This window comes from Mirounga angustirostris, unplaced genomic scaffold (genome assembly GCF_029215605.1).
Source record: "Mirounga angustirostris isolate CCGP_5_RB_7025 unplaced genomic scaffold, mMirAng1.0.hap1 SCAF_11, whole genome shotgun sequence".
Lineage (NCBI taxonomy): Eukaryota > Metazoa > Chordata > Mammalia > Carnivora > Phocidae > Mirounga > Mirounga angustirostris.
The window spans coordinates 23,715,739-23,737,557 of NW_026991719.1; positions in this window are offsets into that span (position 1 = coordinate 23,715,739).

Here is a 21,819-nt window from a genome sequence, read left to right on the forward strand (position 1 = left end):
AGTATATATTTCCATGGTAACATATGTCCCAGGTTCTATCATTTACTATCTGGGTCAGTGTAGGCTGCTTGGGCTGCCATAGCAAAATACCACAGACTGGGTGGCCTCAACAACAGGAATTAATTTACTCACAGTTCTGGAGGCTAAATCCAAAATCAAGTCATGATCAGTTTCCGGTAAGAGCGCTCTGCCCGGCTTAGAGATGGCTACCGTCTCACTATTTCCTCCCATGGCTCATGGCCTCTCCTTGGTATGTGCACGCAGAAAGAGAGAGCAAGAGAGCAAGCTTCCTGGTGTCCCTTCTTACAAGGACACTAATTCTCTAAGATCAGGACCTTAACATTATGACTTTGGCTAATTTTGATTACTTCCTTAGGGCCCCATCTCCTAATACAGCCACATTGGGGGCTTAGGGCTTCAGCATATGAATCGGGGAGGACAGAACGTTCAGGCCATAACAGTCAGCTTAAATAGCCATATATAATGGTAATTCATCTTTAAATGTAATCTGGAAGTATATGTTAGGAGTGCTTTCCTGGCCAGGAAATGAGGGAATACACACAGGTACTGTAAGCCTTTAGGAATTATGCCTCTCCTAGAATTCTCTTAAAACAGCCCTGGAAGAGAGATTCATTAAGTCAGTTGTAGGCATAGTTTGTTAATGAATGATATCCCAATACCAGGTCTCCTCCAGAAATATACACTTTTTTTTTTTAAAAGATTCCATTTATTTATTTGACAGAGAGGGGAGAGAGAGTGAGTGAGAGAGAACACGAGGCAGGGGAGAAGCAGAGGGATGAGCAGACTCCCTGGACCCTGAGATCCCAGGACCCTGAGATCTTCCCCTGAGCCGAAGGCAGATCCTTAATCAACTGAGCCACCCAGATGCCCCCAAATATACACTTTTTAAAGTACGTCTCTGTGGTGGTCATTACTTTCTGGATGTGATCTATGATAAACACAAGATGCCAAAAAGAAGGTGACACTGTCTTTTATGTGGAGAGTTTCCAAGTCTGCTAAATTGGCTCCAGCTGTACTGGTCTGAGTCACCAGATCCCAGAGCCATTTGTGGTAACATTAGCGAGGTTTAAAGATAGCTGTGATGCATAGAAATTCTCATCCCGAACAGGTAAGTGCTATTTCCTGGGACCAGCAAGGGAAGGAAATAGGCACAGGACAGAGGTCTGAGGCTCTGGTGTTGCCTAGGTCAAAGAGGCTCAGCTGTTGCCAACAGTTGTGAAGGTGAGGATTGAGGTGGATTAGGGATCGACTTCGGATGGCACAGGTCTTCAGATGTTTTCTACAGACCAGACTAAGGCCTTTCTTTTGTGAGGTTGTGAACATTAGTACTATGTTATGCACAAAGCCCTGACACTCCATTTGGGATCAAGGTCCCAAGGAATTCCTACTGCACTGCGTGGTTGTTGCACTTGAGTCAGATTCTAGCTTCACGTTCAGAACAGAAAGTGTACCAGCTTAACGGGCTCATACACCTCAGCCAGGAATTCCATTTTACAGGTGGAGTGAAAATGGCAGAGAGAGAGGAATACTTTCCCGAAATAATGTATTCATTTTCCCAGAAATCTTACCGGAGTTGCACTGTCATCTGTTTTGTTAGCCAAGCACAAAAGCGTGAAGAAAATCTATATTGCCCCCACTGGGAATCTCAAGCATAATGTACTCTTATGTAAGTGCCAGCGCAAAAAAAAAAAAAAAAAAAAAAAAAAAGAGGATTGAGATTCTAAGCCATTGGTTGATATTTCCGCGAGCAGTCTTCCGGCCATAATGAAATTTAACGGAATTTGCTGTTCTAGTTTCTGAGACTGCTCGAGTCAGTCAGTTGCAGTTGGACTCATTACCACGGGGAGGCACTGTTGAGCTGTGGGACCTCCCTGGACTCCACCTTTAGGGATGTTGGCGCGTGAACCGAAGTTCTGTGTTGGGAGCCCCGGGAGTACCACAATACACTGAGCAAGCTGCACCCCACATAAACAAAAATCATCAACAGCTGGAAGGCAGGTCCCAGCAGAAGGCCCACAGAATCCTTGTTCACTGGCCCACATACACCTGATCACTTAGCAAATAATGGGCACCAAATGCTAAGCATTATTCTAGGCACCAGAGGTACGTCTGAACAAAATATATCAAAATTTCTGCTCTCAAGAAGCTTCCACTTATAAGAAAAAAAATGTGAACCTAGAAACTTGGTTTTAAGAAAAAAATTCACACTCATATTGAAAGTAAGCAGTGGCTTAAAGGGCTAAGGTTCAAAAACCAGGGTTTGGGGAGTCTGGGTGGCTCAGTAAGTGTCTGCCTTCCATTCAGGTCATGATCCCAGGGTCCTAGGATAGAGTCCCATATCGGGCTCCCTGCTCAGCGGGGAGCCTGCTTCTCCCTCTGCCTGCAGCTTCCTCTGCTTGTGCTCTCTCTCTCTCTGACAAATAAATAAATAAAATCTTTTTAAAAAATCCAGGGTTTGGAAGTGGGTTAGAGTACAGAGAACATTGACTTTGACTTGGGAAATGTATAGACTCTTAGAAGCATGAAGTATTAAGGGATGGACCAACGGGTAAAAACAAGATAAAAAACTGACTATGTACACAGTGGAGACAGACAAGGTGGGATTAGTGAGATCAGGAGGCAGAGCCAGGATGGGCCTGAAAGAACATACAGGAAAATCATGTTTTATTTAATAGCTATGGCTTTACCATGAGCAGGGAGGATATTAGTAAGAGCACCTACCTCATCTACACAAGTACAGTATTTATGATTAAATTTTGTTAATACTGAGCAGCTATAGAAAAAAAATCTGGGGCTGCCTGGGTGGCTCAGTCGGTTAAGCCTCTGCCTTCAGCTCAGGTCATGATCCCAGAGTCCTGGGATCGAGCCCCGCATCGGGTTCCCTGCTCGGCGCGAAGCCTGCTTCTCCCTCTGCTGCTCTCCCTGCTTGTGCTCTCTTGCTCTCTCTCTCTCTCAAATAAATAAAATCTTAAAAAAAAAAGAAAAAGAAAAAAATTCTGGTTTAAGATCCCATACTTCGAAATGTTCCCAGAGCAAGTTCTAGCTTTAACTGCTCACCTGTATTTGTTCCTCCATTTTAATTGGACAGCTATATAGAGAGGAAGGCTCTGCACTTTCTTTGTCATGGGATTTACCACAGGTTCCTTTAATTGTCAGTCTCCCTTACTAAACTGTAAATTCTGAAAGAAAAACTACTCTGATGTCATTATCCTTATATTCATTGCTGGTACCTATCACAGTGCCTCATTTCATACTATGCAGGGCCACCTTATATAGTTGTGCAGGTTGTGCACTGCACAACTCCAGGGGCACCACACTTATAAATATGATGTGAATGGCACCCCAAAGTCACACAGTGCACAACCTCACAAGCATTTATGGTTGCCCTGGACCTCATCAGTGTTTATTAAATTAATGAAAATATTTTTACTGCTTATGATTTGTTGTCAGATGTCAAATAAATATGCCAACTTATGACACACATTAAGTGTACATGGCAAGGACAATGGCATTGTATAATAAATGAAATGGATTTCTATTTTAATCTTAGACTAAAAAGAGGTGGCTCTGAAAATTTGTGATTACTTAATGAAGTGACAGAACAAGAACACCCATTTAAAATAAAAAAAGCCTTCTAGTTTGAGAATAAGTGCATTCCAGTTTCCAATGAAATGGATGATTTTTTAAAAATTGGAACTTTTAATATAGTTAAATTAGCAAACTAGAAGATTCACTTACTTGGGTAAACAGAAAGCCTGGGGAAAATTTTTTATTTTAATAGAATTTGGTCTCCCCAAAACATCCCCACAAAGTAATCTTAATAGTTAGATATGCTTTGACAATATAGCCACCATTTTTTCCACATCATACAGTCTATAAAAGGTAATGTAAAATACTTTTTTTTCCCCTAATGAGTTTCAAGTTTCCTGTATGAGATACAAATTAGTAGTCAAGCCAAAGTGATGAATGTCCATGTGTAATCTTACAAACAATAAGCTGAGGTGAAGTGACTGAAAGCCTCATCATTTCCATTTGTGCAAGGAATTTTGCAATTTTGGTGTCTTTCTTATTTTTCTTGCCTATGATTTCTTGCTCCTTTGGGATGAGTTCCCAGTTCATGTACACTGTTAGCATAGGTGTGTGTGTGTGTCTTTAAAACAGTAGTCAGGGCAGAAGACATGAACAGACATTTTTCCAAAGACCTCCAAATGGCCAACAGACACATGAAAAAGTGCTCAACATCGCTCGGCATCAGGGAAATCCAAATCAAAACCTCAATGAGATACCACCTCACACCAGTCAGAATGGCTAAAATTAACAGGTCAGGAAACGACAGATGTTGGTGGGGATGCGGAGAAAAGGGGAACCCTCCTACACTGTTGGTGGGAATGCAAGCTGGTGCAACCACTCTGGAAAACAGTATGGAGGTTCCTCAAAAAGTTGAAAATAGAGCTACCCTATGATCCAGCAATTGCACTACTGGGTATTTACCCCAAAGATACAAATGTAGGGATTTGAAGGGGTACATGCACCCCGATGTTTATAGCAGCAATGTCCACAATAGCCAAACTGTGGAAAGAGCCAAGATGTCCATCGACAGATGAATGGATAAAGAAGATGTGGTAGGGCGCCTGGGTGGCTCAGTTGGTTAAGCGACTGCCTTCGGCTCAGGTCATGATCCTGGAGTCCCTGGATGGAGTCCCGCATCAGGCTCCCTGCTCGGCAGGGAGCCTGCTTCTCCCTCTGACCCTCCCCCCTCTCATGTGCTCTCTCTCTCATTCTCTCTGTCTCAAATAAATAAATAAAAAATCTTTAAAAAAAAAAAAAAGAAGATGTGGTATATATATACAATGGAATATTATGCAGCCATCAAAAGGAATGAGATCTTGCCATTTGCAACAACATGGATGGAACTGGAGGGTGTTATGCTGAGTGAAATAAGTCAATCAGAGAAAGACATGTATCATATGACCTCACTGATATGAGGAATTCTTAATCTCAGGAAACAAACTGAGGGTTGCTGGAGTGGGGGGTGGGGTGGGAGGGATGGGGTAGCTGGGTGATAGACATTGGGGAGGGTATGTGCTGTGGTGAACTCTGTGAATTGTGCAAGACTGTTGAATCACAGATCTGTACCTCTGAAACAAATAATGCAATATATGTTAAGAAAAAAAAAGAAGAAGAAGATAGCAGGAAGGGAAGAATGAAGGGGGGGAAATCGGAGGGGGAGACAAACCATGAGAAACTATGGACTCTGAGAAACAAACTGAGGGTTTTAAAGGGGAGGGGGGTGGGGGGATGGGTTAGCCTGGTGATGGGTATTAAGGAGGACACGAACTGAATGGAGCACTGGGTGTTATACGCAAACAATGAATCATGGAACACTACATCAAAAACTAATGATGTAATGTATGGTGATTAACATAACAATAAAAAATTTTAAAAAAAGAACAGTAGTCAGAAGTAGTCTATTAGTTTGTATCCAATCATGCTGTCTATGAATGTTTCTATCATCCCAAAATGAACATTCATGATCTTTTCCAAATTGTCATTGTAAAATGTAACATAAACCTTTGCAAGTAGAATAAATTGAACTAAAGTTATTTTATCCACAAACACAATGCCTGTTAGAACAATCTGACATGGGGAGCTTTTGAATGTGGTACCCTCCACTGGTCTATAACTGGTGTCATCGATGAGACATCTAACCATGGCTGACCACTTATAAGGCCTCAACATTTTGAATGAAGCATTTTCTTTAGTGAATAAATAATGAATGTGCCTATTGTTATTATGACTCTAGAATTCCATTTAAAGCAGATACTTTTTCAATACAAGTGGAGAGAAATTTAATTACTAAAGCAACAAAAATAACTGGTGGCTAAAAAATAAAACAACTAGATTTCAAAGCAAGGACCATTGGGGCACTAGTTAAACATTCAGATTTCTGCAATCAAAGCCAGAATACAATTTCAGGTGGATGAAGCTGCAACGGACATGGGATTATTCGACAAGCTCCCAGGACAGTCCTGCACATGCTACATCTTGAGAACCAGTGACTTAAGAGTTTTCAAGTTCATTTAATAGTTTTATTTAGTTCATGTGGCCTGAGAAGTTCAGACATCTGCTTTCTAAACATGGAAATATTAAAGAGGCCATGGGTATCTAAAATGAGACTCCTGTTTAGCTCTGTTTATATTTAGATATGTTTGCCAATATGTCTGAATTCAATTTCCAAACTAAAAGTCATAGTTTCAAGAACCTGAGGTTTCACTCTGCTTGCAAGCTAACAAGTTAGCCTGTCAGTTTCGTGGATACTGGTAGACAGGTGACTACCGGCTCAGAGACCTTGAATGGGGGTGGGGGAGGGCTCTCCTGGATGGTCCAGGTGGGTCTGGTCTAATCACATGAATCCTTGAGAAACTTTCCTGGCTGGGGTCAGAGAAAGAGATGTAAGGATGAGATCAGGGCCAGAGAGATGCTACCTTGCTGGCTCTCAAGATGGAGGAAGGGGGCCATGAGACAAGGAACAAAGTGTCAGCCTTTCAAAGCTGGAAAGGGCAAAGAAATGAATTTCCTGGAACGTCCAGAAGGAACACAGCCCTGCCAACACCTTGATTTTAGTCCAGTGAGACCTGTGTCGGTCTTCTGACTCCCAGAATGGTAAAAATAATAAATACGTGCTGTTGTTTTCCAACTAAGGGCTTGAACTCACAACCCTGAGATCAAGACCTGAGCTGAGATCAAGAGTCGGATGCTTCACCAACTGAGCCACCCAGGCACCCCATAAATATGTATTGTTGTAAACTCCTAACTTTGAGGTAATTTTTTAATAGCAGCAATAGAAAAATTAATACACGCAGTAGCCAGAATATCAGCATTTTTGTGCCAATTCTCCCAAGCCCTAGTTCTCACAGGGCATTGCAGAGAAAGCCAGGTGATACTCGCACACGCAGTGGCTTCCGTTACAGAAGAATCCTGAGCTTCAGGAACCTGAATCTTTTGTAATGAGAAGTAAGCAGGCCTGTATTTCACTCCAGAGAGAGACACTATCTCTGTCTCCCGAGCCATTTGCTCTACAAATATCCTTGAAAAGATTCTCTGAAACAAAGGGCAGTTGGTGTTTCACTGGCAAGGTTCACAGGAACACAAGAGACCAATACACAATTGCTCTTCAACACAAGATGCCATCCAAATCCATTACTCAAGTGTTCCTGAAATACAGAGTTTTCATAATTCAAACTGAGTGACTGTAGTTTTTAGCATAACAATAGGTGATGAAATTGATAAAGGTTGATATAGCCATATAAGCAATGTCTGCTAATGAGATTCAAAAAAATAAAATCCATTATTTTAAAACCAAAATTAACATGAGCATATGCTGGGTTTGTTATATTTATGATATTAAACATACACGAACACACAAATATGCCATCATTATTGAAATTGCTATAGGTAAAGAAATCTCATTATTGCTAGTCTGGAACTTTTTGGACTGTAAACTGCTTTTCACCTTGAGACAATTGTTTTTATTATGGACTTCTTTAATACTGCGAAGTTTTTTAGTATTCTCCTTATCATAGCAAAAGACGACTATGCTTTTTTAGATAAGATTTATTTTTCTCTAAAACTTAGAAATAGATTTTTATTGGGCTCTTGGTTAAATTGGCCCAAGTTACAAAGGGATGAGTATAAACTGCATTTTCCAGTAAAAACAGCTGAAAACACCAGAGTATGATAAACTTTCTTGTCCTTCTCGAGTTGATCGGCTAAATTAAACCCTAATTACTCATTTAAAAGAAGTACTTTACATCTTCTAGCTATTATTAAATAAAATAGTATCTATAAACGGAGATATATTTCAACAGCAGTAGAAAATATCCTGGGTCATGCAGTTTGCCTCATAAACATTACAGTCACCACGGTTACTATTATAATCCCTAAATCACAAGGCCCTCTATTCTGCTCAGGTTAGCCAGTGTTTGTGAAATCTGTTCTGTGTGTCCTTCATCAGAACATGCTCCCTTATCCAGGTCTGCTCCTGAGATGTCCAGGAAGCTCCATTTCATCTCAGAATTTAGGAGAACATTCAAGTTTGCCATTTGGTCTCTCTGAAGACTAAAATAATACTCGAGAGAGCAGTTTAAGCACTGACCCTTAATCTCTTTAGAAGAGATGAAAAGGGTTATGCTTCTAAATTCTAGTTCAGATACCGTTCCCTCATCCCCACTGTGCTGGCCCTGAAGTTGTTGCCTCTCAACCTCAAGCCTGCCCCTCTGTACTCTCCTTTGTGGTGCTCTGCCTGAGACTACAGACCCCGTTTCTGCAATTCCAGCTGCTCTGTGTTAGGCTTTACCAAGAAAGAGTTCCATCAGGAGACGGTAGAGCTCAACATGCAAGGGAGAAATGCGGTCAGAGGCAGAAAGAACTATTCGGTGGGAACCCACCTTCAAGCCTCTCTATTTGAATATTATAAGCTCTCTCTTTTGTTCCCCAGCGGTAAGGATAGCAGCTACTTTCTGCAGCTTCTACCTCTCTCCTCTACCTCAGGGACCCTTTTGGCTTTTTCAGTTCTCTGGCAATTTAAAAATATTGATTCTTCATTTTAAGTGCTTTCTTTTAAAATAACTGGTGGACTTTTGCGCTCTGACTGGCCCTTGACTCACAGAACCCCCACCGTTCAGGTTAAACATCTCAGAGTTAACTCTGGGCGTGAACACAGACTATCTTGGGGGAAGTGAGTTCCAGAGCACAGAGTCCTTGTACAGCCCACAGATGGTCTGATATCTGATACGAGCAGTCGCGTGTTCAGTAAACATGAATGGAATACCAAGGGTTTCTCGGGCACCATGCTTAATGAGAGGTGAAATCTGTTCTCAAATAACTTACATCCAGAATAATCAGGGAGCCAAGACCAGAAAGGCGGCAAAGCATAGTAATATTAAGTTGCTGGGAAAAGCTAAAGAAGTCATAATAGCAATACAGGACACACATAAGGTAATAAAAGAGACCACTGAAGACTTCTTTGGCCAGGAAGTAATCAGGCAAAAGAGAAGTAGAAGCAAATTTAGGAAGAAAGAACCATGTATGCCTAAACCAGGAGGTTTGCAAAGGTAGGACCACTGAAGGAACCGAAAATCATTCCACATAGGTTATGAGCAAGAAGGCCTCGCTAAAGATGAGGCTGGAAATGTGGATAGGGACCATATCATGAAGGGACTTTTCTGTCTTGCTTAGAAGTTTGGCCTCCAGTGGAGAAGAGGAGGGCTATTGAAAGCATTCAAGACAACTACGAATCTGACATAACTTAGTTTTTTCAATGCGGCTTTTTTAATGAAGTATAACATACAAACAGAGAAGTGTACACATAATAGATATAAAGCTCAGATTTTTAGAAACCAAACACAAAAATGTAACCAACACCCAGACAGAGAAATCAAACATTACCAGTACATCCAAAGGACCTCTCCTACACCTATCCACTCGCTGTCCCCACCAAAAGTAATTGTTACCTTAACCTAAAACCATGGGTTAGTTGATCTGTTTTTTAATTTTATAGAAGTTGAATGAAACAGTATGAAACTCCTTGTTTCTGGCCTCTTTGGATCAACATTACTTGTGGGATTCATCCGTGTTTTGTATAGATTTGTTCATTCTCATTGCTATGTAGCTTTCTACTGTACAAATAGTCTACAAACTATTTACATTCTATTATTGAAGGACATTTAAGGTTTTTTCCCAGTTTTTAGTTATTAAGATAGTGTTGCTATGTAAACTTTCATTCAAGTATACGTTACTACTGTGTATCTACTAAACAAGTGGACTTGCTGTTTATATGTATGTTCACCTTTAGTGGATACTGCCAAAAGAGTTGTCCTAATTCACATTCCCACCAATGTTGTGAGAGCTCTATTCCACATACTTGCCAACATTCATACTGTCACCTTTTTTACATTTTAGTCTTGTGACAGGTCTTTAGTTCTATCTCATTGTAGTTTTAGTATGTGTTCCCCAAATGTATAATAAGATTGGGCATATTTTCATATTTTATTGGCTATTTAATTTGGATATCCTCCTTTATGAAATGACTAAGAGTTTTTCCTTTTCTGTATTTAACTTCTGGGTTGAAGTGCAGTACTTAATCTCTAAATATTTGGTGATTTTTCTAGATACCTTATTGCTACTGATTTCTAATTTAATTGCATTGTGATCATAAAATGTGAGTTGTATTAGTCCTCTGAAATTTACTGAAACTTGTTATATGGCCCAGAAAGTGTCTAAATGCATGGTCCATGTGCACTTTTTAAAAATGTGTGTCCTACAGTTGTTGGCTACAATGTACAAAAAAATATCAATTAGGAAGTTTGTTGATAGTGTTTGTTAGATTGGGTTATCCAAAAGCAGATATTGACGAGTTGTTGGTATAAGATATTTACTAGATAGCAACACCTGTGAATAAGGGTGGGGGTGGGTTAAGATTAGGCAAAGAGAAAAGTTAAATTGTATTGTAGTCCCAGCAAATACCATACCATATTGTAGTCCTCAGACAATACCATACCACTGCCTGCAATGTACACAGCCCATCAGGATTATCCCTTAGTGGGCTGAAAGGCTTTGATCAGGCATGAAATGTAGAACCCTACCATAATCAATACTTGGATGTGGGTTGCCCAGGTTAACAGGTATGCTCTTGTGGCTCTCTGCAGCTGAGGCAAAATGTGGGGAAACAAACAAGTGAGGGAACATGTTCTTCCTTGAAGAGATTATTGGTGGTGAATCTTTGTGACCACCAGTATTCTTTAAATCTGCATTCATACCGATTTTTTCTGTTACTAAAGCTTGTTTCATATGTTTTGAAGCTCTATTGTCAGATATATACACTTATTGTTGAATCGACCCTTTTATGATTATAAATGGAACTATTTTTTTTTTTTTTATCTCTGGTAATGGTTCTTGTTTGGGGGTCTACTTCATTAATATAAACACAACGTCTTTCTTATACCTAATGACTGTATGTTATTACCTTTTTTTTTAAGATTTTATTTATTTATTTGACAGAGAGAGAAAGCATGAGCAGGGGGAGCAGGAGAGGGAGAAGCAGGCTCCCCACCGAGGAGGGAGCCCGATGCGGGACTCGATCCCAGGACGCCGGGATCATGACCTGAGCCGAAGGCAGAGGCCTAACCATCTGAGCCACCCAGGCACCCAGTATTACCTTTTTTCAATTCTTCAATTTCAGCCAGGTTCTGTCTTCAAATTTAAAATGTTTGCTTGAAAATACCACATAGTTTTGTCTCGCCTTTTTAATCAGGTTGAAAATCAATCTTTTGAATTTTTAGCTCCTTAGTACTTAATATAATTATTGATATGGTTGAATTTAAATCTACCATGTTACTATTTGTTTTCAATGTGACCTATATTTTTTCAATCTCCTTTTTTAAATATTGACCCAATATTTTCATAGGAATCCCTTATGTCTTCTCTATTGGTATGTCTAAATGCTTGCTGCAGTAATAAATTACCTTATCATAGTCTATTCTAAATTAATAGTATAAAAAGCTTACAGTAGTTTAATTCCATTTATACTCTTTTCAATACTTTGGCCCGATAATTTTTGGCTTTATGCCATACTCTGTATATGAAAATTTTCAAAGGCTTTAGAAGATATTATCTTCTCCCAGGAGAGTTAACGATATTTTCAGAGAGGAAGAGTAAAGGCAGATTACTCTAATCCAATCGGAAACCGAATGTAATAAAAACAGGTTACAATTTTCATGAAGTTCCATCTCTCTCCGTTTTACTTTCACTTTTGGGAGTGTAGCCTGCCACAGATCCCGATTTAGAGGCTAATTGATTTACTAAGGGTTCCCCTTTGCTCAATCCTGAATTCCAATTCCAATTCTAAGTCTGTCCTCTCAGCACTATGAAATGGATATAAACTCTGATCTGCTTTTCTTCAGTGAGACAAAGTATTTTTTAAAGATGAGCACACTAATATATCCTATCCCATATGACGTTCTTGCAATTTAATGCTGACAGTAAGAGGTAAGAATCCATGTTCTTTGAATCTGTGTGAGCCTGCTTCTATGGCGGAAGTGAGGCTTTGTCACTTCTGTAACTAAGTCATAAAAGGCAACATGACTTCCTTCTATATGGTCCTTTGGGGATATTCTTTCTTGAAACCCAGCCACCACACCGTGCAGAAGCCAAAAAGTCACCTACAAAGGCCATAAGAAAGTGTTCGGGTCACAGCTCCCAAAGAGATCCCAGACAATAGCCAGTATCAACTGCCAAACATGTAAGTAGTAAGGAAATGAGATTTTCTATTATTTCAGCATCCAGTATCAAGTAGGCTCAGCTGACAATGCGTAGGGCAGAGACAATCTGTCCCTTCCAAGCCTTGCCCAAATAGCAGAATCATGAACCAATTAAACATTGCTGTTGTTCTAAGCCACTTAGTTTTGGGGTGGTTTGTTACTCAGAAAGAAATCATCTAAACATACACCCTTTTCTTTAGTAATGGTTTCTCTGGTAATGGTTCTTGTTTTAGCGGCTGATAAGGTACGAACAACTACCTGGAGAATACTGTCAAGTGTTGCAGGTCATTAATCTGCCTCCATTTTCACCAGGGTCTCAGCCCCGTAAGTCCTGGTTCCAAAATCCAATCTTTGTTTCTCAGGCCCCAAGAGATTGCCAAACTCGCTGTTGGTTTCTCTTCTTCTTATTCCAAGGGGTGGGAGGGGGAGGTTGTAGCCCAGACCTCGGGATATTTATTTTTGTTTATTTTTTCCCCACCTTTACTGAGGCATAATGGAGAAATAAAATTGTATACATTTTTTCTCTGCTTCTTCATTATAGCCTTCAGACAGAATTCTCAGCCTTTTGCCCAGTGCCAAGAAGTGGCAGATGCCAGAAGAGGAAAAGGAACTTGTAAAATGCTGGCTCACCTCTCTCTACTTCGCTTTGCACAGGGATCATAACTGTTTAAATGGATATTTCTTAGTTATTTTTCTTGTTTTTTTTTTTTTTCCCAGTTGTTCTCAATGGCAACATTGGCCTACCACAATTACTTCATCAGAAATGAAAGTGGAAGCTCATAATGCATTTTTCAAGATCTCCCTGGTATTAATATAGAGAACAGATCTGAGGGAGACAAACCCAGAGTAACAGGCAACAATCTGGGTGAGAAATGATGATGGACAGAGCTATAGTAAAAGCGGCAGGGCTAGAAAAATTTGTCACAAATATTTGATGAGTAATTAGAGCATATACTTTGCAGTGTTTGGTATGGGTATAAGGAAGAAGTATTTGGGAGCTTTGTAGGATTCCTGCATGAATACTGGGAGTAAAGGGTAAGGTCTTTCACTGAGAAAAAGAATATTTCACACAAGGAGGGATACACAGAGTTACTGTGTTAAATGTGGAAATTGACAGGTTTGTGTTGTCATTAGGATATCTAGGTGGAGATAACCAAATGCCAATGGATTAAGAATTCAGAAAAGAAATCTTGACTAGGGATAAAAAGATAATTGGGAGATCACAGTGTATCAGTATTATTTTAACACACAAAGTGGATTAAAACCACCCAAGAAGAACACACAGAGAGAAGAAAAAAGATGAGCCTCAGACAGAATCAACTTGCTTTGGCACTCCTTGGAAGGAAACAAAATGGAATAGAACCATGAGCATCAATTTCATGGTTTTACTTCTCTTTATTTTCTCATGTTACTGTGTGTCTCCAATATAGATTTAGATGAATGTTTCCCAAACTGTAGAACACCCTTTTTTTAATGAAAAGAGGGGAAAAAAATCTGAAGAGTGATATGAGTCAAAGGCAAAGGGAATAGTTTCCTGTGGTTCTCAATTTTAAACAACATAAAATGACTAAAATAACTTGGATAAACCATTACATGCTCATATTACAAGCCATGCTTATGATCTTGATTGACAGGAAAAATCAAACACTCCAAAAAACACACAACCATAATTTCACTGGATTCATTTCAAAAAAGCAGAGCTAAGTTAATAGAAATTTCATGAAATACAGATAAAGAGTGACAAATATAGGAATAATGTGTGATATTATCAGAAAAGTTTATCACTTACAACTAAAATTAAAACTTCTTGAGAAATAACAATATAGAATGCATTCCTCACTGTAGCCCATAACCTCAACCATGTGCTTTTAATCGCCTGATGACAAATACATTAAATTCTATTTTAACTCTGTTCACAGTGGGACATAATAATTCAATGTGTCATAAAGACAAGAGAAATTACCATTTCTAAAAAAAATAAAATAATTTAATCAAGTTAGTATATGATAAATGACATAACATGAAAATATACATGGTCTACTGTGGACATCTTTGTTTCTTGACCTATTGTCCATTCCTTCTCCTTTTGAAAATAGAATATTCATTTTCCTTTACACAACCAGATCTGCCCACTTAACTGTTTCTGAAATTTTTGAGCTTACATTAGTTCTAGAAACAAGCAAATGTCCTATGCTGGCCTATCAGTGTACCGCACATCTTTCCTGCCATAGCTTTTGGTTCAAGAATGCTCATGTAACCCAAAATAAGAATCAACTACATGGTTCTGCTGGAACATTAGGTAAGAAATATTTCCAGTGGGGCTTCAAAGTGGAAATATGTAAGCCTGGAGTTACTTGCGTTCATCTTGTTATGGTCTCCATACATCTCAATTACCCAGGACAAGGCTAGCTTATACTTGTGGTCTCACTATACTTAGTATACAATTTATTGTTCAAACCAAGACAGTGTTTTATTACTAACTTTGCTCTTTCAATGAAACCTACCTAACAATAAAATTTAAATGGAAAAAAGGACACCTGAGAGATAAAAAGCAATCAACAGATTCTAGACATCATTTGACCACCCTGAGTCAAGTGTACCTGCAACTAGGTCTACCCTTGGATTTTTCTGTTACGTGTAAGTAAGTAAGTAGATATATAACTCATTTTGTAATTGGGTTTAAGTTGAATTTCTACTACTTGCAGCTGAAATAGGAATGATTATTACTATACGCTATGTTAAAAGTTTACTTAACGACAAGATAAAGTATACATTTATACAGAGATTTATACAGGGATAAGAGTCTGAATCTTCTTTATTCTTTCAAGAACCTAAAGACACTAACCATTCTTCTGCTATAGAAAAATCAGTAAATCCAAGAATAAGTGCATGATTTATTTTCAGTGATTTGCAGGAATCTTCTGGCTGTACCATTCTGTCTTTCATTATTAACAACCCATACTCATCTTTCAAGGCTTATAAAATAAACTTTGTGTCCTCAGGGATGCTTATTTGAACATCCAGGTGGGAAAACACAAACGCCTTTGTGCCTATATGCAGCAGACTTCTATGACTTTCACCATGAAACTTACTATGTTATTTCTTAATCAGCTTTATAGAGGTATTACTTTCATATATTAAAATTCACCCATTAAAAGTATATATAGTTCTGACAATTTGCATATGCATATATATAGTTCTGACAATTTGACAAATGCATACAATCATATAACTACCACCACAATAAATATATAACATATCCATCTTCTCCAAAGTTTTCTCTGATCCCTTTGCTTTGGATCTTCTTCTTCCACCTCAGCCCCTGGAAATCATTGATCTTTCCACTACTATGATTTTTCCTTTTCTAGATTTTATATAAAATGAACGAGAAAATATGTAGTCTTTTATGTCTGGATTCTTTCATTTAGCATAATGTTTTTGAGAGTTATCCATGTTGTTAAATGTGTCAACACTTTTTTTCTGAATAATATTTCATTGTATGGATATAATGTAATTTGTTTATCCATTTACCTATTGATGGACAATTGGGTTGTGTCTGGTTCGGGAGTATTTTACACAAGAGTAATTTGAATATTTGAGTGTAAATCTTTGTGTCCACAGACATTTTAATTTTTCATTGTTAAATACATCACATATGGTATAAAAGTGTACCATATTAATGTAACATTAATAATAGGGGACACTGAGTATGGAGTATGTGGAAACTATCTGCACTATTTTCATAACTGTTCTATAAATCTAAAACTATTCTAAAATATTTATTTTATAAAATTGGTAAAAGAAGTCAAACAGATACTGTATCAAGAAAAAAAACATATATATATAAAATTTCTTTACAAACTGTGGACTCCATTAGCTCAAATTTTAGTAAAGATTTTTATATCTAGATTTATTAGAAATGTTGATCTATAGTTTTCTTTTCTTGAAATGTCTTTTCCTAATCTCAGTAACAGGGCAACAGAGGAGGTTTCTGACCACAGAATCTTCACTATACCTTTTAGATGACAAAGGTCTGTCTCTTTTCACTTAAAATTTACTCTAAGAAAAAACACAGAGCAAAAAAATATATTAAAGATGCATTAACTTCCCCAAAACATCAATTTGTGTAACAAGGTTTGCTTAACATCTTAAATCAATTTAATCTGAAATTGTGAAAGTTAAGTTTTACGGGATATTGGTAGAATGTGAGTCCTACATAGAAGGGCTTGGACCACTTGTTTTGTTTTCTGTTTCCTCATTGCTCTTTACTTGTATTTAAATATGGTCACTCTTCAAAAGAAAATGAAAGTACAATGTCTCAAAATCTATGGGATGCAGCAAAAGCCATCCTGAAAGTTCATAATGATATGAGCCTACCTTAAGAAACAAGAAAAAGCTCAAATAAACAATCTAACTTTATGCTTAAAGAACATAAAACAGAGGAACAAATGAAGCCCAAAATTAGTAGAAGGAAGGAAATAATGAAGATCAGAGCAACAATAAATGAGAGACTATAAAGACAATATTAAAAAAAATCACTGAAACAAAGAGCTCGTTTCTTGAAAAGACAAACAAAATTGTTCAACCTTTAGCTAGACTCACCAAGAAAAAAATGGCTCAAATTTTAAAAAATCAAAAATGAGAGAGGAGAAGATACAATTCACACCAAAGAAATTAAATGGATCATGAGACTGCCATGAACAATTATATGTCAAAAAATTGGAAAACCTAAAAAAGTGGCTAAATTCCTAGAAACATACACTCTTCCAAGACTGAATCATGAAGAAATAGATAATCTGATTAGACCACTTACTAGTAAGGAGATTGAATCAGTGATTATAAAACTCCCAACAAACAAAAGCCCAGGTCCAGATGGCTGTACTGTGAATTCCATCAAACATTCAGAGAAGATTTAATACCTATCCTTCTCAAACTCTTATGAAAAACTGAAGAGAAAGGAATGTTTCCAAACTCATTTTATGAGGCCTGCATTACCCTGATAACAAAACCAGACAAGGACACCACACACAAACAGGCCAATATCCCTAACAACCTAGATTAAAAAAAAAAAAAAACCTTAATAAAACATTAGCAAACCAAATCCAATGACACATTAGAAAGATCATGTATAATGATCAAGTGGGATTTATTCCAGGGATGCAAGGACACTTCATCTGCAAATCAATCAACATGATATACGAAATTAACAAAATGAAGGATAAAAAGCACATGATCATCTCAATAGATACAGAAAAAGCATTTCACGAAATTCAACATTCATTTATGATAAAAAAAAAAACAACTCTCCACAAAGCAGGTGTAGAGGGAACATATCTCAACATAATCAAGGCCATAGAGAATAAGCCCACAGCTAACATCACACTCAATTGTTAGAATGCAGGTAGTGCAGCCACTATGGAAAATAGTATGGAGGTTCCTCTAAAGGTTAAAAACAGAACTACATGATCCAGTAATTCCCCTTCTGAGTATTTATCCAAAGAAAATAAAAACACTAGTTCAAAAAGAAATATGCACTCCCATATTCACGGCAGCATTATTCACAAGGTTATTATGCTAAGTGAATAACTCAGAGAAAGACAGATACCATATGATTTCACTTATATATGGAATCTAAAACACAAAACAAATGAACAAACAAAATGAAATAAAGCTCACAGATGCAGAGAAAAGACTGATGTTTGCCGGGGGGGGGGGGGGGGGCTGCTGGGAATGGGCAAAATGGGAGAAGGGGTCAAGAGGTACAAACTCCATTCATAAAATAACTAAGTCACGGGGAGGTAATGTACAGCATGGTGATTACAATCAACCTTACTGTATTGCATATTATGTAACTTTACATGGTGATGGAACAAATTAGACCTACTGAGATCATCTTGCAGTGTATACAAGCATCCAATCATTATGTTGAACACCTGAAAATAATATAATCTTACATGTCAGTTATACCTCAATAAAAGACCTCTTAAATGCCAACTGAAAAATCATCATGTAATTATAAGTTTAAGGGACTTTTTAAAAAAGATTTTATTTATTTATTTGACAGAGAGAGACACAGTGAGAGAGGGAACACAAGCCGGGGGAGTGGGAAAGGGAGAAGCAGGCTTCCCGCTGAGCCAGGAGCCTGATGCAGGGCTGGATCCCAGGACCCTGGGATCATGACCTGAGCTGAAGGCAGATGCTTAACGACTAGCCACCCAGGTGTCCCAAGTTTAAGGGACTTTTAATGTTATGTCCTCTATGCAAAAGAAAAATTAAAGAGAAAAAAGGAAAAAACCAAACATATAATTTATAGTACATCCATTGGTTGCAGTAATATTAAATTATTTAAACTATGAATTTTGACTATAGTTATGTACAAAGAAAAATAAAAAGAGGTGCTCAGGTTCAGTGTTTGTATTGTAGTTGACATTATTTATATTCCTTGTATTATCATTATAATTTTATGAAATAAATATATATTAGAAAAAATTGAAAAAAATTTATCCTACAGTTTACAAGTGACTATTCTATTTAAATTTTTTAAATTTATGGTCAACATATGATGTTACATTAGTTTCAGGTGTACAACATAGTGATTCAACAAGCTTATACATTATGCTGTGCTCACCACAAGTTTAGCTACCATCTGAAAGTGACTTTATTCTTAATCGAGTTCATTCCTTCTGATGGTGTTTTGGGTTTGTTTCCTTGCTTTAATATCATTTTATAAACTATCAGTTTTGTGGTCAAATATTCCTAACACTTCTTTGATAACTGCATTGCCATGAGTCAACAGTATGCATTTATTGATGTAACAATTGGGCACTGACATTGATTGGGTAAATCAAGTAAGGTTTACTTGTCACAAAAGTAAATCTGTGCATTCACTGAGTAAATGGCTAAGTTACCTGAACCCAAGATCCATACCAGGCAGAGATGCATGCTAAGGATGAGAATATATGACAAAGGATCCCTTTAGAGATTATGTAATCTCTTTTTATGACCAGTTTTATAAACATAAACTGAATTAAATCTGCATGTAGTTATGTCTGCATACGTAAGGGATATAAACTCATCTGGATCAGGAATTCCTCATCAGACTCCGTTATAAGATAGCAAGTTCACAGAGGCCACTGCATTACAGGAATAAACTTTTCTGTTATCCTTAGTTCTCCAAAATAATCATTGCCATGTCCAAGAACATTCCTGAATTTCATATGCTATGTAAGTAAATCCAGGATCAGTTATTTCTGGGTGTCATTAACCAGTCCTGAGACCATACCTACAGCACATCTTGAAACAGATTATCTCAGATTTTCCCAAGGTTTTAACAACATTAAAACCTTCAATTCTTCCTACTTCAATCTCCAAACTTCATGTTCTGAAAGTTTTTCCTCCCAATAAAGCGCTTGATTATAATTCACATTCTAAATTTTATTACAGCCGAATAGAACAGAGTTTCAAGTGAGCTGAGATAACCAGTTACCATGCAGTATGCAAAGACTTTCAGGAAAGAAACAAAGAACTGTCAGGTTCCACTTAAGTACTGCAGCCTTGGCTTATGAAAATGTTGAGACTTGGCTTTTCAAATATCTAAGCATAATGCGACGGCCATTTTTGCTTTACATTCACCCACGGATGCAAGCACCTGAGATTAGAAACCCTTACATCGGCTCATATGGAGGACTGTTTAGGAAAAAATGTTTTAATCATTAAGTTTCAAAATGTTCTTAGAGCATTGTCAATGAGGTAGAAAGTCTGATGGAATAAATGCTGAAGTATGTAAATCTGCATAATCAAAGAGCTTTGAATAATTAATTCGAACAGAGCTGGATTACAATGAAAGGTTCTTCTTCATAATTCTCTCTTTCTGTGTGCCATGATTCAGGCCAGAGTTCTGAATCGGAATATGTAAAGAAAAACCGTTGTATGAATGAATATAATTAATTCACATAAGAAAAACTTATAAGTGCAAAAAATAGTAATACAAGGATTCATATAAAGTTGTACTTATCTCAATAGAAACTCAAAGGACGTATTTATATGCCACAGGACTGGCAAAAAACATATTCCACAGCCCAATGATTAATCTGACATCATCAGGTTGGGAATGTGGAAAAGCAATGGTTGAACCTATTTAAATCTAATTTGACAAGGGTGGAAAAAATGTTCTGCACAGTTAAGTATTTTGATTAGAGGCATTAGGAGGATAAAGTGTTGGAGAAATTGATTTTAGAAGCAATGTTTTTACTTAATTAGTGAAAAGCAGGGAGGTCAACAAGTAAAGAGCTACACACGATTAAGCCCTGATCTATCTTGTCTGGAAGACCAAGAAGTGACGAGTATTAGAAATCATATAGATAAAAGAGGGAGCACTTAGAAGAGTACCCAGAAAATATGGAAAAATTTAAGATGCTGACAAAGTTGCCTGGAAACAGACAAGACTGAGGCCACAGTGTCAGTTACAATGTATATGAAAAACAATGTATCTGTTAACATGTTAAAAGTGCTGCCTCAAATTACTCAAAGGTTTTCTTCTTTCTTTGCATTTTCCTAGTTTAATGTAGGTCTTGATATTTTTATATTTTGTCATTAAGCCTTGTATATATTTTAATGAATCCTATAACTTGTCTCTTCAGTCAAGTGGACATTATACTAGACAAGTCAATTATGAGAGAACTAAAATGCTTCTTCCTTGAGACTTACATTCATTAGTGCTTTTTAAATAATTGAAAGGTATGTTTTCAATATTCATGAAATTTCTTTAGAAAAGCCTATATTTGCAGATCAGGTTGCAAATGTCTCAAAAGGAACCAGTAGACAAAGAGTGTAAATGAACTGGTCAAACTGAGCTCCTGGTTCTTTCTCAGATGTTATTAAATTAGTCTAAGGAAGGAATAAAAGTCAAATTCAATTAAATCAGCCAATATTTCTTAAGTGTTTATTATGTACCAGACACTGTACTCAGCACTAATAACTTCTACCACGTAGGACATTGAGACAGTAATGAGTTGTGTTAAAGCAATATTCTGCAAAAGGTGTTACTTAAGTTTGCTCTTTCAGGCCTCAGATTAACAAGTGCATTAGCAAAGTGGGGTCTGGAGGTCCAGATCTAACATCCAGACAGTGCCTACCTCCACATCCAACTCAACTGTATCGAACACCTATATGACTTACAAGACACTGCTAGCACATACCATAGTTCATGTTATTAATTCTTACTATAAAAGAAATATTATTTTTCCCAATGTTTTAAAAAAGTGTGAACATAAAGATGAATGATTTTTAAATAACTTGCCCCTGTAATAGATGATAGTATATACTTAACCTTGTATGTGAACTCCAGACTGTAGTTTGTTACAGTCACTGGTTTTTCCAATATACTATGTTATCTTTCTGACTATATACAATGCTTAATAAATATGTGTCACATCACTAATGAATGAGGAATTACTGAATATCCTTAAACAGGCATACTGAA